We start from the raw sequence: 14,034 nt of genomic DNA on the forward strand, positions 1-14,034 counted from the left end.
TGTGTCACGTAGTGAAACACGATGCGAAATCACGTACGTTTGCGCCACAACTCTTATGTGTCAAGGGAGGATTCCGAGGAATATACACTCATCGAACTCTTTAGTAGGTATTTATTGGACTTATCTTTTGTACTTCTACTGCGTTAGCCTATCCACTTACAGTTATGATGCGTTGTATGTTCAAATATGTTCTTCTGCGTAACACTTGTAATATGTGGTTATTTGCGTTACTGTCACCTTCCTGTCAGCTTTGAGCAGTCTGGCGTTTCAGTTTTTTTGCATCATTCTCTCAAGAGAATGGTGAGCAACTGTAGAACAATTCTAGAGACTAGTGTGCGTGAAAATCCCAGGAGTTGAACAGTTTCTGAGATACTCAAGCCACCCTGTCTGCCACCAACAATCATTCCACGGTCAAAGTCACTTAGATCACATTTTTCCCCATTCTGATGGTTGATGTGAACATTAACTGAAGCTCCTGACCTGTATCCACATGACTCTATGCATTGCACTGCTGCCACTCAATTGGCTGATTATTACATCTACTTATTCATACGATTATCTAAAGTAAAAATGTTCCTAATAAAGTGCTCGGTGAGTGTATATACACAGAGACACACATGCAGACAATCACCTAATTAAATAAACATGTGCGGACTAATGGGAACCCATAATCTAATAATGACAAACAATAAACTCTAATGAGACAGGGGAACAGGAGGGAGAAGTGCTAATGACCTTTGCTGATTAGCAGCTGGAAGGGCCTGAGTGAACCCTAACGTTCCCCCAGGATGCAATGGGCGGCGATGCTGGAAGTCCCGTACCAGAGAGGGGCCCAGGGGGTCCTGGGCTGGGACCCAAAAGCACTCTTCTGGGCAGTAACCCTCCCAGTCCACAAAGTACTGCAGAGCCCCGTGGAGCCAGCGGGAGTCAAGGAGCCGGAGGACTGTGTAGGCTGGCTGACCATCACTGATGCGTGGGGCGGGTGGAGGCCTTATGACGGGTTGTCAAGGCGCTGGTCACCACTGGTAACCGCTGGTGACCGTTGCAAGTGGGGCTAATAAATGTTCCTAATAAAGTTCTAGGTGAGTGTATTTGTTGAAAATGATAAATATTTGATGCTACATTTGGTAACACAAGGAAAGAGTTTCAGAACTAAACTACATTTTCTGAACTAGTACTATTTCTTTTTAGGGGCCAGGGTGTGTGTAGGCACCTATTCTAATTTTGTAATTTATTGTCATGTAAAACATTTTAAACATCTCCCCAAAAACCGATGAAAGGATCACCACAAAATTTCATCTTGAGAGTAAAATGATATCTTGACCATTTCCCAGACAGTAAGTGACACCGGGTAGGATTCTGGCCCGAAGTCGTTACTGCCACAGATCGGGTCTGGATCCAGGAAGGCAACAATATGGCAGCTGTAAATAAATAAACACATAAACATGAAGTGAGCAATGCTTTGTTTTATTGACGCGAAATTGGTGCCGTTCTTCGCCAAGGCATACGCAGAAAGTTGCATGGAGTTTCACCACTTGAGGGTGCTATACTAGGAAATATATTATATGCTAATTACTCTGCAAAGAAAGCAGACAGTTTGACCAACCTTTCTGTGGAACTTTGCAGTAAATGATCCTAATTGGCGTCTATGAATCATTTTCTTTAAGACATGTTAAGAGATAGCTGTGTATATGGCCACAATATACTGACGAATTTGGTGGTGAAGGCACCATAAAGGGTCTGGCCTGCAAACTGTGCCTTGTCTATGGCATCAAGCCTGGTACAGTGAGGTCTGGGGGGCACACACCAGGTTGAGCTAAATTTGGCCACTGGGGCACTATCAAATACAGGTTTAAGTGCTAAATACTCCAAAACTAAAGCATACTGTATATTTAAAGGTACAATAGGTCATTTCTTCTAACGGTCAAGAGAGGAATAGCAGCAACAAACACCTTCAAACCACAAAACACTGTTTATCCATCCCCCTTCTCTGTAAACACGCTGACGTTGAAACATCATTCGCTGTGGCAATTAGAACCAATTTTCAAGCAATGAGCTTGAATTATTGTACAGTTATACAATGTTTTGGAATAGAGTGTTGGGCCGTCAACTGTATATTTTGAAACCCGAATTTAAGGACTATAAACACAGCCAGAGGGTGAGTCAATATCTTATAATAATGTTTTAACACAAAAATCTTACCCATTGTACCTTTAAGCCAAATGGAGGGAACATAACAGCAATTGGCCCGAATTGGGTAACCAACAGAATTGGTCACATGGAGGTGCTGTAAGGATTGGCCCCTTCATTGTTGCTCTCTGCTGTTGTTATTATTATTATTATTATTATTATTATTATTATTATTATTATTATTATTATTATTACTTAGGGCCAGATTTATTGCATCCAGGCATAAATTCAAACTAAATAAATTAACCACTGATCTGCTAGGGATAGTACACTCATGAATTAAGCTTTGGTTGAAGTGAGGGTGAGTCCATAATTGAGTTAAAAAATAACTGAATTTACTAATGCTTGCAGCGTTTCCTGGTGAATTTCATCATGGCCTCAGCTGGTCGGTGTTGGACAGTTTGTTCTATAAACACAACGCCATGTATGAAGGTCCGTCAGTGTCCAGCAGTGGTTCCCGCACTGCTCTGTGGTGTGGTATTGAGTGAACTGTGGTAATGTGACACTGGTTCCTGTTTATCCGTCTGCTGAGAGCCCCCCACTCGCCCCCTGCCTCCACGAGCCAGTGGCGTGATCCCGCATCTTGTTTTGCATGGCTCTTGGCTGACCAGAGGGGATTTCTTAAAATTGGAAGCATGGTGCTATCTGTTCACATGAAATGATCTCATACAAGCTTCATGCAAGTACAATGTAGCCGTTTTGTTTTTGTATCCATGGGGTTGGCTCAATCTGGCTCGCAGATGCAGACACAGATTTTTATAGAACATTTTGTATTCACCACCTTCCCCTTTTTCTCTTTGCCAAAATAAGAGCCTTGGTTCTTGTTTCTGAATTTGCTTACGTCTGTTTGTACGTCTGCTGAGAGGGGGCGTGGATTTTCACTTCCTTTTTCAACATGTAAACAGAAAAACTGGTACACCCTGGTCCTTTTCAATAAAAGGAAAAAACTGTAAATAATATAATTGTATATACTTTTAAGCACACAATATACAATCCTTGAGCGCTTTATTAGGTATTTATTAGACTTAATTTCTAGACTTATTAAGTTCTCTGCTGCTGTTGCCTATCCACTCTTTGCCTTTGTTATTATAGTTTGTTGTTTTACCATGATCCTGTGAGGGTGAAGACATTAATGTGGATAAACTACGTGCTCTCTCTCTCTCTCTTTCCGGGTCCTAGGAAAACATAATAAAACATAATAAAAGCCTGTGTCCAGACTTGTCTATCCTCTCAGGAGTGTGTCACAGTGTGTGACAAGCCCATTACCTGTACTGCTGATACTGTTTAGTTTACATAGCTTTCTTTCCTCAGCTTTATCAGGGGCGTGAATAGTTTTGGAAACCACTGCAGATGAAAGGGTGGGTACAGTTAAAGGAAATATACTAATATAGCAGAAAAATCTATACCTCAATGTTGCTTAATAAAAGTAAAGTAAGTAAAGCCGTTTTTAATTGTAAATTATATTTGGTGACATTATATCCGGTAATGTTTGTGTAATATGTGACATACTTTTGAAGGACATGTTAGAACATTATAATGCTTTGCATGATGTAATATGAGACCTATATAAAATATAAATAAATATAAATATATAAAATGTTTCCTACTATTTTGGAAGTGTGAACACAACAAACAAAACATTGAAGAAGTGGGTTCCTGAAAACAGAATGGCACCTGTTCAAGTCATTTACCTCAACACAGACCTTTTGCCAAGTCCAGAGGTGCTGTTCTGTGATTGGTCAATTATGTTAACAAAACAGCTTGTCATTGGTTCCCAGACTTTTGCAACAGATTGTAGGGTTGGATAATACCTGAATGTTGTGGTGCATGCTCTTTGGCTCCTGCCCAGGGTTACTGTTGTTTGGGTATAGCCTCAAGTGATTCCCACCCAGATCTCTGTGCAGACCTATCAACAACAGCTTACACTTGAGTTGCCATGCTACTGCAAAACTGCCAGGTTTCTGTTTCTATCAAGAACTCTAGATTAATTGCCTAAATAGGTCCACACACACACACACACACACACACACACACACACACACACAATTCCTCTCCAGTAAAGACTGTTCTCTATTCACAAGAACAGTCCTCAGTTGCCGTTCTTAAAATTATCAAGAGATATAGCAAATATGTCAGGTCACATAATGATTGAGAACTCTTAAGAGCACAAGTTAGTTTGAAATCCACAAATGGATATGTTATATCCCCCATGGATTGGAATGACCACAGACCCTGTGGCATTCCTGAACCTCATTTCGGTCTGACTCAACACAGTTTACCTCACCTGGGGGTATTTAGCAAAGCAGGATTACTGAGTTAGCGGCACCAAGTAAAACTGCACAGAGTAAAATATCTTTTTACTTCAGTCCATGTTCCAGATTTGGGAGGGTTGCAGGTATCCAGGTGACTCAGTACTCCTGCTTTGTGAAACTTGCCTTTTGGGTCAAAATTAGTTGATGACCTTAAGGCAAAAATAAAAACCAGCAGGCCGTGTAGCTCTCAACTACTTAATACCAACATACCAACATGGCTTAAAAGGTTTTATAGATTCAGCTCTGGGGACCAAGCTGTCCACTGCTACTGTAACATGAGACATGTTAGATTGAATACAAACCTCATATAAAGAAATAATGAATGTGGTCATTCACAAAACACCGAAGACATTTGCCTGTGGGTGGAACAAAAGTGTACAGTATTAAAGCATTTGATGCAGATTGTAAAAAGAATACATCTAGTCATAGGAGCACTATAGCTCTGTAGCTCTGTTATGGTAACTGGATCAGAGCCTGCTGCTGTTACATCAGTAAGACATGACCTCTGGCTTAAGGTGTCAGACTCATGCCGTCACCAATCCCCTAAACTCCATCGTAATGATTGCCTGTCAGTTGTCGAGCAAATACATTTTCTTGGTGTGAAAAGAGGCCAACCACTTCCACTAATTTCAACATATCTTGTACACAAATATAGTGTAAACAAAGTGTATTTTGTAGGATTTTTCACTCAAAAGAACGAGATGGAGAACAAAGATCACAGGGCGAGAAACCACTATTTAACTGTGGAACTCTAATCAGTCTAATGACAGCACCCTGTCTTATAGCAGTGGTCCCCAAATCTTTTCAGCTGGGCCTCCTTTGGCAATAGGCATTTTTTTAAGCCACCCTCACATGCATATATGTGGCTTTTCCCCTTCACTCTCAACTGCCACCCACACTTTACAAACTCCTCAAACAATGCTTCTCATAGATGGGCATGGGGGGCTTTGCATTTTCTCCAATTCTCCAAAAAAGGAACACCCTGCTGAAAAAAAAACAGTTCAAAGCAGGCAACCGTTAGCTGGGTTGACCAGTTCAGACCAGCTCCATACTCAACATGGTTTCACCAGCTCAAGCTATGTTTTGAAAGAGCTGGTAGCTGGTAATTTCTTAGCTCGATTTTATACCAGGGAATACGTCCATTTTGCCATTAAGTACATTCTTTTTTTGTACCTTGGTCAAATCTGCATATCTACACAGTCCCAGAAGGCATTGATTTTGCATAGCAGCTGGTCGAGAAAATAGTTGCTTTCGCGTATGTTCTATTCTGTACATTTCTGTTGTTGCTGCACTAGCAGCAACCCATAACCAAAGCATTACTGTGCGTGTCGCGTAATGTCATAAGAGGCTCACGGAATCTTTGCTGACTCAGCGCTTTCTGGAATAACCGTGCACGGCTCCCACGTCATAAGCTGCATGTCGTCAGAGAGGCACTTAATCCCTCTGCTGCGAAGTTTGCCATAGCCTGAATCCCTGCCATGGCTTTGCGAACAGAATTTCACAATTAGAAGGCATTTTTGTTGGAAGTCGGCCTAACTGCAATGCGCTTCTTGGCCATTTTGAGATTCAGAAGAGAAAAAGAGAAAGGATGGGATGGCTGTACGCAAAAATGATTTGACGAATGGATCGCTAGGTGTATTATAGTTAATTTGCAGTTAACCACAAATATTCTATGTTGTATGACATTCATGTAAGTATACACGTCAAAACTAATCTGAAACAGTAGAATTTTAACTTCAAATTACAAAATGTAACTGCATGGCCCTCCACTCTGAACATCACCAGAAGCACGTTCATCACTCCCTGGTATATTTAGCCATTCAGTTTGTACGTCTGATATCTCACATTTCTTCCCAGAAAGGCACAAAGAGAATGAGGAGCACGGGTTTGTCACTGATCAATGTCTGTGAATTAACTTGGCGTGTATTAATAACCCAGTCTCCAATGCTGGATAAGCTGGCACTATTTCTGACAGTGCTCCAGGGTTAGATATCCCACGGCTTATGTGCTGAACATACCCGCAGTAACTACCTGTCTGACATTGTCACGTATTGCACCAGTCACCCGAAGCCGGTGTCTAGACGTTTCATTGTATTGTTCATTTTCACATCAGTCACCTCTGTATTCACATCATTTCATGTACCCATACTAGAAGCATATGGTCACTGCCACAGAACTAACAGCATTTTTGTTTATTTGTAATTGCTTTACTGTTGCTGCCAGTTCACTTTAATCTTGTAGTCACGCACATGTCTGTGTGCGAGTGTGCATGTGTGTGCGTGTGTATGCATGTGTGCATGTGTGTGTGTGTGTATGTGTGTGTGTCGGAATGTATTGCTAAAGTTTGTCATAACATGTTTTCTGTAGTCTGCCTTTATTTACTGCTGCTGAAAAAGCAGAAACGGATGCAACTACTATCTTGTCTTTGTCGCTCAGATTAGATTACATGAAATTCCCCGGCCAGAACAGTGATCTGCAAAGAAACTACTTTTTTTGCTGGCTCTGATTCCACAATGTTGTCATTGACACAACTGCTTTCAGGCCCTGTGGTTAAAAAGCAGTGGGAGCTAATGATCCCCCACCCCTCCTATCTGCTGAAATGCAGGCTGGGCTGTATGTTGCTGTTGTTGTTTTTTTGGCCGTTTATTTATTTTGGCAAAACAGTACATCAGTGCGGGTTCATTGGTGCGTAGACTGCTGCTGTAGTTCATGGTTTCATCAAAATATAATGAGTAATGATGGGAGAATTAAATCCTGAAACAGATCAGCCCTATTTGCGTGCCAATGATTTGAACAGATCAGCAAGTCCAGCTTTCAATACCATGCGCATTCACACAAAATACACCAACCACAAAAAGCACACTAATGTATGTATATTTTGAATTTTAGTTTGTAAGGCCTATAAGACTGAGTTTCAGTTTGTAATTCAAAAAGAGTGAGGGACAGAGGGAACGGGGTTGCAAGGACCCAGTCAAAGTTGTTTTAGGTCAGACAGCTGCAGCCAGTTCCACCCATTTCCTTGCCGTTATGCAACTTCTGGTGGGGGAGAACATTCCTTGAGTATGGGACCAGCATGGAATTGAAGAGCTGGTGGTGGGGGGTACAAACACAGGATTGGAAACCAGAGCTGCATGCTCAGGGGTGGTGTGGGGGTACTCACGGGCACTGCTCGTGGCTTCTGGGTAATATTGACGAACCCATAGATCAGCCATTTGCAACCAGGCTTGCACTACATTGTTGTCTTTTTGTTGTTTATTTTGTGTCGCATTAGAAACTGCATGACTGATACTTGGCAACATGAGAGCCTGCACACGCACTTTGCTCAGAGCGTAGGTGAGCCCCCCTTCTTTGGGTTTACTTGCTGTGCTTAGCTTTGCGTAAGACGGAAGAAGGCCGGGGCGCTGAGGAGAAGGGAGGTCCTACAGCTAAGCTACTTCTGCAGGACGAGCGTCCGCAGACAGAAAAGAACACAATGTTCCCGTCACAGAACAGCCACGCTGTGTCAGCCAACACCAGAGTCTCCCCACAGCTGTAGCTGCAGATTTATGGGTAATTTGAAGCAAATGTGCAGAGCAAGATTCTTTCCTCTTACACTTTAATTTTAGATTCTGAAACCATGAGGCAAGCAGTCCTACTTCTGGGAGGGGGATATGGTTATTGAATTTGGGTTATTTATGAATTTTTCACGTGAATAGTATATGAATAATAATATGACATAAGAATCATTTTTTAAAGTAGAATAATCGCATGATAAGTGTGTTAGTTAGCATTTATTCACAGCATGTATTTAACATTATTTAACTCTATTTATTTATCCTTTATTCATGTATTGGAGGTCCATTGAAGGTACTTTTATTCAAGTATGCCCTGGGAGGAATGCCAGAAAGAACAGTTGCAAGTGGAAAGTTAAGAGAGAACGGGGGTAAATCCCCTGAAGCAGATTATGGGTTAAGGGCGTTGTTCAAGGGCTCAACGGTAAAGCACTTTCCTTTTCACTTATCACAGAAGCACCTAAGGTGCTATTCTTTTTACGGCTTGCAAAACATTTTTTTTTAAGCCTTCGCAACAACTCAAATGTCGTTCCTTCATATGTATAAGTAAAATGATATATTATCTTTTCCAGTACTGACATTAAATGAAATGTGTAGATCATTAGCTTCATATTAAATGAAAAATATGAATATTCAGGTTGTGAGAGAGCTGTCCCGATGTCATTTCATACTACTCACATCAGCAACAATGCTAAAAAGCCAATATGTACTATATATAACAGTTATATTATACAAATGATGGAGATTCTTTTGAAATTGAGACCTCAAAAAACATTGAGTTTAACTTAAAACTTCAGGCATAAATCTAGGCTGAAATATCTGAATCCCCTATATGATGTAACACATTTGAAAGAATTGCAAGAGGAGGGACTAGCGACCGGCTGTTTTCCAATTTCAGTCCCACCCATTATCCTGATATCGCTCTAACCTGATATTGCCCCTGAAATCCATGAATAATAATAGTTGTTAAGTAAACAGTGAGGTGGTTGCTTGTAATTATGGAAATATTATTTCATTGTATGAAATCTCTTAGATTTTTTAGAATGATTCCATTCATTCACTCACTGTGAACTTGGGTCTTAATATATTAAGTAACACATGATACATCCAGAACAAACAGCTCTGCTTCTGCTTGCTTAAAACTTCAGCAGGGGGGAGGGAGGCACACCATTAATTTCCCTTAGCCTTGCTTCGGTCCTTCACAAGATCTAGGCTCAATGGAGCGAGTTAACACGTTAACAAGTGTGGCGGACTTTGTTACGAATGCGAAGTCAGTAACTGTAATCGCCCTCAAAGCAGATAATGAAGTGAGCACTTTTGCTTTTTATTTCAGGAAAAGGCAATAACTGCACCATCGGCCAGAGGTCTAAAAGGGTCTGTATATTGTTTTGGTCCTCTGAGAACTAGGCCACCACTAATATGTTTTGTTGTCCAAACAGCCAACTTGCATCTTATAGCACTTATTAAGTGTTTGTAAGGAAATATTGTACATCATGGTCACTATGTCTTTCACTGGTCTGAGGATGCTTTTATGTGACAATGCAGCATATGACATCTCAGTGATTTGAAACAATCGTTGTGTTTTTCTATGGGGAGCAGAGCCCATTGAGTCTGTTCAATTCAGTAACTGACAGCTCATTTAGCTCCTCATAATATTTCCTTCCTCACAATATTTCCCATCACTGACTGTGTCCTTGGGATAGAAATAGTCTGATTTCTACCGCATTGAAATCAAGAGCCCTCGCAAATCAGAATTTTATTACAGCAGGTGCATGCAAATTCATATCGACCGACCGGCGTCTGGTGCACTCCACCCAAGACTGAGATACGGCAGTTGAGTGTGATTGACTGCCTGCCGAGACAACCAACCGCTCCATTCTTAGAGGCAACCAGATGCCATGCAGGAGGGCAGTATATAACCGCAAGTAGCAAAATAGAGAAGTGCAACAGGACTGACAGGCGCTAGAAACAGATTGTTATGTAACTTCTGAATGAAGAGCGACTAGGCAAAATAAGGCCCTGGAGGTAAGCATCCGAATGAAAAAAGAGGATATAAAAGCAAGTGGCCAGGCACATCAGCGTTTCCCCCTAACCAACTTGGGATCGGTCTGTGCGTTTACTTACTTGTGTAGGCTGAAACTCAGTCAGTGGTGTACGTTAGCTCATGCATTTTGAATTCTATAAATTGTGGGCACTTGTCAGAGGAGCTTGGCTGTGAGCACAGACCTGTCTCTGTATGTGTCAGCAGACTGACCCTGCAGGAGATCAGCAAAGTCAGCGCAAGTCAGAGTGACTGGAAGGTGCTGCCAGGGGGAGCTGCACGCAGACGGGGAACTTCCTGCCAAGCATATTCTTTGATCACGCGGCCTCCTCCCTGCTCTGCATGGGCTACTAAATCACCCAATCAGCTCATGGCCTACGGTGTGTCAACAGTCCCGGGCTCCTGTGCCTTTGTACCAGCTGTGGCACCCCTGTCTTACCCCACAGTTGTGTTGTCATTACATTACATTACATTATTGGCATTTGGCAGACGCTCTTATCCAGAGCGACGTACAACAAAGTGCATACCCATAACCAGGGATAAGTTCGCTGAAAGACCCTAGAGGTAAGTACAATTTCAACTGCTACCTGTACAAGAAAGATAAGGACAAGGGCCATTTTTTTTTTTTTTTTTTTTTTTTAACAAACAAACAGAGCAAAAGTCACCAAAGTTAACTATCCAAACACTGCTTACCTAGCCAACTAAAATACTGATACACAAGTCACAGAGACAACAATTAAGGTTCACAGGGAGGTAGGGAGGGATGGGGAGAGGTGCTGTTTGAAGAGGTGTGTCTTCAGCTTGCGCTTGAAGGTGGGGAGGGATTCTATAGTTCTGACCTCAACGGGGAGTTTGTTCCACCACCGTGGAGCCAGAACAGACAGTAGTCGTGAGCGTGAGGTGGAGGTTCTGAGAGGGGGAGGTGCCAAGCGGCCTGTGGAGGCTGAACGAAGAGGTCTGGCAGGGGTGTAGGGTCTGATGATTTTTTGCAGATAAGCTGGGGAAGACCCTTTAACTGCTTGGAAGGCTAGCACCAATGTTTTGAATTTGATGCGAGCCATGACAGGCAGCCAGTGGAGGGAAGTAAGCAGGGGGGTGACGTGTGAGTATTTGGGAAGGTTGAAGACCAGACGAGCTGCTGCATTCTGGATGAGTTGGAGGGGTCTGATGGCAGACGCTGGGAGGCCAGCCAAGAGGGAATTGCAGTAGTCCAGGCGGACAGAACCATCGCTTGGACCAGGAGCTGGGTCGAGTAGGGGGTGAGAAAGGGGCGGATTCTCCGTATGTTGTATAGGAAGAACCTGCAAGACCGGGTCACCGCCGCAATGTTCTCGGAAAGGGACAGTCTGCTGTCCATCACCACGCCGAGGTTCCTTGCACTGGGTGACGGCGTGAGTGTGGTATCCCCGAGGGAAATGGAGAGATCCAGATGGGGAGAGGTATTAGCATTCATTCATTCATTCATTCATTATCCTAACCTGCTCATCCTGAACAGGGTCGCAGGGGGCTGGAGCCTATCCCAGCATACATGGGGCGAAAGGCAGGAATACACCCTGGACAGGTCGCCAGTCCATCGTACGACACACACACCATTCACTCACACACTCATACCCACGGGTAATTTAGACTCTCCAATCAGCCTAACCTGCATGTCTTTGGACTGTGGGAGGAAACCGGAGTACCTGGAGGAAACCCACACAAACATGGGGAGAACATACAAACTCCACACAGAGAGGCTCCGGCCGACCGGGATTGGAGCCCAGGACCTCCTTGCTGTGAGGCGGCAGTGCTACCCACTGCACCATCCGTGCCACCCAGTTGTGTTGTCATTTCACCAAAAAAAAGAAGAAGAAGAAAATAGACTCATTAGGGAAGCAGGATTAGAGATTTGTCGCATATCTGCAATCTACAATCACAATTCCTGCTTTTTCAATGTGACCTCGTTTATTTGCCATGTTGGGGCGAAGTGCCAGCTGGATACGCTGGTAGAAACGTGCTGTGCTGTATTTGAGCTGGAGGGTCAGTATTTAAAGGGCAACGAAATGAAGGCGACCCTGGCTCCAGTGTTTCTCAAGATATCTAGCACGGCTCGGTGCAGACAGGCCCCCGTGCCACATGAGTCAGGGCCCCGTGCGTACCCTTTAAGGCTGGGATCCTGCATGCTGCTTTGTACTCCCTTTTCTGGACCATATTCACGCTGTGCACTATTTTTATACGATGAGCAGCAACAAGAATATGAATAAATAAAAAACCAGTTCAGCTTGAGAATATACTTTCCATTTGATATTTATTATTTACCTATTGAACATTTTCAAATAGAATTATTGTACATGCTGAAAGATGTTCCTAAAGCAGAGAGGAATGCAGGCACGGGAAACTTTACTCAATGTTTGGAAAGTGGAGCGAAGACAAAAAAAAAAAAAAAAAAAAAAAAGTTTCAGGATTCATCAGTTGTCACTTTTTTTTTGCCTCAAAGACCGACAAGTGAATGAGCCAAAAACAAACACGTTCACCAGGTGCCTTGGAGAGTGGCTGACCCAGTTCACAGGAGTGGATCAAAGACTTCACTGACTGTTCACTGTTCAAGCGCTGGACCCTGCAGCGATTGCCTCATTCTATTCACCGGGTCGTCTGAGGAGAGGAACAAAGAAGGGGAGCTGTTTTTTGGGGGCAGATGAAGTGATGCCAGGCCCTCACATGCACGGAGGCGTTGCGTGTTTGTGCTTGTCCAAGAGTACGGCACTATGCTGGATCTGCCCAGCCCCTGAGAAACGCACTCTCCCTCTTACTGCCTCTCCACCAGGGGTGTCAAATCTGATCTAAAAAGGGCCAGTGTGAATGCAGGTTTTTGTTTTAGCCCAGCACCAAGACACCGGATTCCACTTATCAAGGTCTTGATTACAGAGCATATTTGGTTAAATAAGGAGTTGCAGTGCTGGGATAAAGCAAAGACCTGCACCTACATCAGTGCTTTTTAAGATAAGATTGGACAACCCTGCTCCACACCATTCATTGGCCTTCTAATCACTACTTTGGCCTCCAGGACTGAAAAAGAGGACTTCGTAATCCTATTGGCTGCTGTCCTGGATTTAGTTGCTAGGGAGAGTGTGTGCTCAGAGCAAGGAGAATTTGCAGCACTGTACAAAAGGCTGTGACAGATAGGCAAGCCCATTGTTAATTTTTCCTTTGTGTTTCATATAGCCTATTCTACCTTTATGTATGCCATTGTGAATTCATTTTGAAATTAGTTGAAATTACCTTGCACCTTCAAAAAGTTGGTTAAATTTACCACGGCATTATTTCATGATTCTGCATTTTGTGAAAGTTGTTCATAATATGGGATACCAGCTTAGGGGAGAAAAAAAATAAATAAACTAAAAATACAGCCAAATCCACTCATGAAACATTTGAATTGTGATACATTTCTGGTGGGCTTCCAATTAATGTTATGACCTATGCCTTGCATTCTTACACCATTATGTTCCTTTGGTTCACCCAAAAGCAGTTTCACCTGAGGTCAAGTTTACAAACCCCCAGATGAAACCCCTAAATGGTGAGCCGTGACATGCTGAACAGCGGGGAAACTGCTGCAACAAACCGAAAAAGAATTATTCATCTTGCCTGTGTGAGATTATGTGCAACAAGGCCATAAAACAAAACATTAGCGAGGAATAAATAATCCTGTCAAACAGAAGATGCAAAATAATCTTTCTTGCAGGGACAAGCAAAGCTATTTGGGTTGATTACTAGGCCTTACCACATCCTCACTTGCAGCTACAAAGCAAACTAAACCTGCGTCACAAGAACAGGCATTTGGCAGTTGCAAAGAGACGACAATGACAAGAGCAGTTAATTTAGAACCAATAAGTCAAATACAATAGTACAAGGAATTGAAACGCTTTATTCATATACACATGACCATTATATAAAAATGTGAAAA

General features: G+C 42.7%; 1 pseudogene; it reads right to left on the reverse strand.

Annotated features, from left to right (window-relative positions):
- Window positions 1-10,837: 10,837 nt before the first annotated feature.
- Window positions 10,838-11,547, reverse strand: LOC134016508 (uncharacterized; annotated as a pseudogene).
- Between the last annotated feature and the right edge of the window lie 2,487 nt (window positions 11,548-14,034).

The sequence above is a fragment of the Osmerus eperlanus genome, unplaced genomic scaffold (genome assembly GCF_963692335.1).
Source record: "Osmerus eperlanus unplaced genomic scaffold, fOsmEpe2.1 SCAFFOLD_324, whole genome shotgun sequence".
Taxonomy (NCBI): domain Eukaryota; kingdom Metazoa; phylum Chordata; class Actinopteri; order Osmeriformes; family Osmeridae; genus Osmerus; species Osmerus eperlanus.